This window comes from Brachypodium distachyon, chromosome 4, assembly GCF_000005505.3.
Source record: "Brachypodium distachyon strain Bd21 chromosome 4, Brachypodium_distachyon_v3.0, whole genome shotgun sequence".
NCBI classification, from domain to species: domain Eukaryota; kingdom Viridiplantae; phylum Streptophyta; class Magnoliopsida; order Poales; family Poaceae; genus Brachypodium; species Brachypodium distachyon.
In genome coordinates, this window is record NC_016134.3 from 16,635,800 (window position 1) to 16,640,258 (window position 4,459).

Consider the following 4,459-nt stretch of genomic DNA (forward strand, 5'->3'; position numbering starts at 1 on the left):
AAGTGAGCAAGACGTTCCTTGATTTTGAGAGAGAGCAATACTGCTCTGCTCCACTAACAAGGATCGCCTTGCCCGTTGAGTAGCCTTAAATGAACAAGGATTTCTTTGACTTCGAGGGAGAGCCAAATTGGCTCTTCTCCACTAGCAAAGATCACCTTGCCCTTTGCCTAGCATTTTGTGCACAGTGAAGTTGGTGATCCTTGATTACGAGGGAGAGCAAGATTTGATCTCCTCCACTAACAAGGATTGCCCTGTCCCTTGAGTAGCTTACAGTGAGCAAGGATTTCTTGATTTTGAGGGAGAGCCAAATTGGCTCTCCTGCACTAGCAAGGGTCACCTTGCCCTTTGCTAGACTTTTGCGTGAAGTGAGCAAGGCGACCATTGATTTTGAGGGAGAGCATAATATACTCTCCTCCATTAGCAAGGATCGCCTTGCTCGGTAGCTTGTAATGAACAAGGGTTTCCTTGATTTTGAGGGAGAGCCAAATTGGCTCTCCTCCAATAGCAAGGATTACCTTGCCCTTTACCTAGCCATAATTTTGTTTAAGTTCAACAAGTATTGTCTTGATTTGACAAGGAGCAAAAACTGCTCCCTTCCACAAGCAAGGATTTCCTTGTGCCTTTACCGACAAGCAAGGATATATTTGCCATTGTATTGCCTTACTTTTCGGCAAAGTGAGCAACAATCTTATTGCCCCCTGAGTTGCCTTACTTTTGGGCAAATAGCGCAAGAATTTACTTGCTTTTGAGGGAGAGAAAATTAATTTGATCTCCACAAGGAAGGATCTCCTTGTGACTTGCCTAGCCACACTTCTGTGCATGTGCACAACAGCACAAGAATTTCCTTGTTCCAGTGGAGAATTAATCCTCCATGAGCAAGAATCATCTTGCCACATCTATTGCCTTACTATTCGGCAAAGTGAGCAACGACATATCTTATTGCCCCTTGAGTTGCCTTACTTTTGGGCAAATAGAGCAAGAATTTACTTGATATTGAGGAAGAGAAAATTTGATCTCCACAAGCAAGGTTCTCCTTGTGACTTGCCTAGCCACAATTTTGTGCATGTGCACAAGGATTTCCTTGTTCATATGGAGAAATAATCCTCCGCGAGCAAGAATCATCTTACCATTTGTATTGCCACCCTTTTTGACAAAGTGAGCAAACAATATTATTGCCCCTTGAGTTGCCTTAGTTTTGGGCAAATAAAGCAAGAATTTACTTGCTTTTCAGGCAGAGCAAATTTGATCTCCACAAGCAAGGATCTCCTTGCGGCTTGCCTAGCCACACTTTTGTGCATGTGCACAAGAGTTTCCTTCTTACTGTGGAGAATCAATCTCCATGAGCAAGAATCATCTTACCACTTGTCTAGGCATACTTTTGGGCAAAGTGTGCAAGTACTTTGTCGATTTTGAGTGAGCGTGAGACTGGCTCAACACTAGCAAATGTAGGCAAGGCCATCCAAAGGAACCAAAATTCCCATCAACTCATGCTATGAGAAGTTATAATGCAATCGTGTAGCTATTGGCAGCATGTATCCCACCTGTTATTGTCAAACAATGGTTGATAAAGGAATCCACAATATATTTCACATATAAAGAAAAAAAAATCCCTAGGCAGACATTTTAACTACAATAACCCCAACCTTGTCATCATATGCCACCTTTTATAACGGAAATAGGACCAGATAGTGGAGATAACAGATATTAGGATAATTTCTTTGAGAAAATTCACAGCCATTATCACCACTAGTAAAGAAACATTGCTATTTCGGAAAACAAGTAAATGGATCTTTGGAAAACATGTTACAATGAGAATGAGAAGAATAGATAAATGGGTAGCTACAGTTTCAAGACTTATGGACTCAATGATGAGCAAGAAGAAAAAGGACCTGAATTAAATATTCATGCTGAGCACACATGATGTCCATCTTTCCATAACCAGCCTCAATCTGGAACCAGTACAAGAGGTTGCGAGCTTCCTCAGTAGTGGTTATCCTAAGAGCAGCAGGTCTTTCCTACACGCTTTGACCCATGCCGCATGTTAGGGCATTGTTGTCCATAAGTGGGGCTGCAATTCATTTGTAATATCAGAAAAGAATTGGTACCAAAAAAGGTGCAAGACAACCCTATCATACAAGCATCACCTCTCAAGAACCATAGTTGCTATCCTTCAAAAGAGGATCAGCAAGCAGGTATATCAAATAATTAATCACTTGTGCCTGAATTATCAGATGAAACTAAATGCAAGTCCCAGATAAAATTTCTCTGGAAGTATAGGCTATTTGGGTACGACCAATCTTTTCAAAATGAGCAACACTTGGGGAAAAAGAGGATTTCTTGACCATGTTTTATACACTTGCATTACAGTATAGGAATACATGTCAATAATGCATCACGGTATAGAAATAGAGTTCTAGAACCAGAGAGATCCCTTGCCAATGAATTTTGGTAATCGAATGATTGAAAGAAGTACGCATATCTTGTTTTAACAAGATGAGGTGAGAGGGCTAAAGGTTTGTAGAATAAGAACTACGCATGCAACAAATATCATTAATCTATTGAAAGAGGAATTATCTAAGATACATCAAAGTGGTATACATAGAGATGTAGAATAGAATGGAATTAAATTTGTACCTGCCAGATGGAATAATGGATCATACACATGGACATGGTCTTCTCCTCTTGTGGAACAGATTTGGGTGTAAGAAAATAATCACCCCTTGAATCGAGATTCCCATGAGGCAATGCCGCAATTAGTTGATCAATACATGTAGTCCTGAAAACACCCTCTCCTAGGAGACAAACTGTTTGCCATATGGGCTGTACAGCAGTTGGCGGCCAATTCTAACAACGTGCCTTACGAAATATCTGCTTCACCACATAAGGTTTGGTGACACGTCACCCTTGGCCTTCGTAGTTTCATGTGATGAAAGAGAGACCCATATATATAAGGTCCAATATTCACTGAATCCCATATTTAATGGATGCATGGACAACAAGGAATGCCTGAAACACAAAGTTGAATATTCTAAAAGACTCAGTATAGCAATAAAATTTAACAATTATTGCAAAGGAAGAATATAACAAAAGAGGTAACATCAATAGTCTGCAAGGATGGATGCATTCAACAGATATACCACATAGTGAAATATATAAGCACACTTCCATTTTGGACAAACTGCCTAAGAGCATAGTGGAACTACGAAAATCCAGTGGACAAACTTACAACTAAATACACAATAATAAACATCCCTTAAGACAGGTACCATCAATTACTTTTGGGAACAGAATTGTGAACTGTCAGAGAAGAGCTATGAAATGTCAAAATGGATAAACTACCCACATTTAAGATCAAGAAGCCACGGGCAGAATGACGAATTTCAATAAATAAACCAACACGAAGCATGTCACTGACAATAAAATGCTGCAATGATCATACACCTACTCTGATTTGTAGGTAAATGGGTGACCTGATCATACATCTATTGTGATCCATACACTGATGTCCTGACCATACACCTACAGTAATAAATAGGTTTATCCTTTGCACAGAAATTTGGAATCGAGACTTAGTGCTCTGTTTCGAATAAAAACAGCCATGTGAGCAGGAAACAAGCTGTTCAAGCGGTCGGTACTCTTATGAGTGGGGGAAACAGATTTGTTTAAAGGTTTAGGGGTTCAGTGAGAAGCCATTGGTAGCACAACTGTAGGAGTGTGCGATTGGGGGCCTCGCACTTACCACGCTGAACTGTTTGCGCCGCGGGACACGACAGGAAGCTCGAGAGAGCGCAGCGGACGGGCCAAGCCTGCTCTCCGCTCTTGCAGGAAATCTAACCAACCAACCCCATCGGAAGCGGGGACGAGAAGGGGATTGAGAGGGCGGAAGCTAGGGTTGGGGGAGCGAGCGCGGACTCGAGGCGGACTGGACAGAGGGGCCGGACGACGACGAGGAGGCGGGAGGGAGGAGGGACTGGGATGCTCCATGCTTCTCCCTCGCTCGCTCTCGAGTTCGAGCGCTAAGCCGCTAACCACAAAACGAATTGGCTGAAGTCATTTGATCACAACGTTTAGCCGTAGCACCAGCTTTGCTGGGGTGCTCATGCTCAACAGCCCTCTTGTCCTTGCTGTACTTTTTCCCGTATTGATATTTTAGAAGAGTAAAACGATCAAGCAAGCTTTTTAGATCTAATTCTCTAGAGATAACTGCTCCCTCCGAGTTTCATATAAATTGGAATGGATTTAGCACAGTTAATATGAAACGGATGGAGTAGAAGACTAATGATTTTAAGTCCAACTACATATTTTCTTGATTGTGTTTACTACGGAATACTGGTATTTGGGAATTTCTAAGTTATATATAGCGGAGAGAAAGAGCACCGCGTGACCACCATTTATATTTCCCTCTGTCAATCCATGCTCTTTTTCAGTTCCTGTATTGGCTCTGTTCTATGTGGTATGA

At 41.6% G+C, this 4,459-nt stretch overlaps 1 long non-coding RNA gene across 2 annotated transcripts; it reads right to left on the reverse strand.

Annotated features, from left to right (window-relative positions):
* Positions 1-971: 971 nt before the first annotated feature.
* Positions 972-4,076, reverse strand: LOC104584518. 2 transcript variants are annotated; one of them, XR_002966344.1, is made up of 5 exons: positions 3,740-4,076; positions 3,446-3,519; positions 2,635-3,006; positions 1,890-2,068; positions 972-1,541 (listed from the first exon to the last, which is right to left on the reverse strand). It is a non-coding gene; the product is annotated as an uncharacterized LOC104584518 (long non-coding RNA). The 2 variants fall into 2 exon arrangements; XR_732260.3 differs by lacking the exon at positions 3,446-3,519 and having other exon boundaries at positions 3,740-4,074.
* Positions 4,077-4,459: the final 383 nt, after the last annotated feature.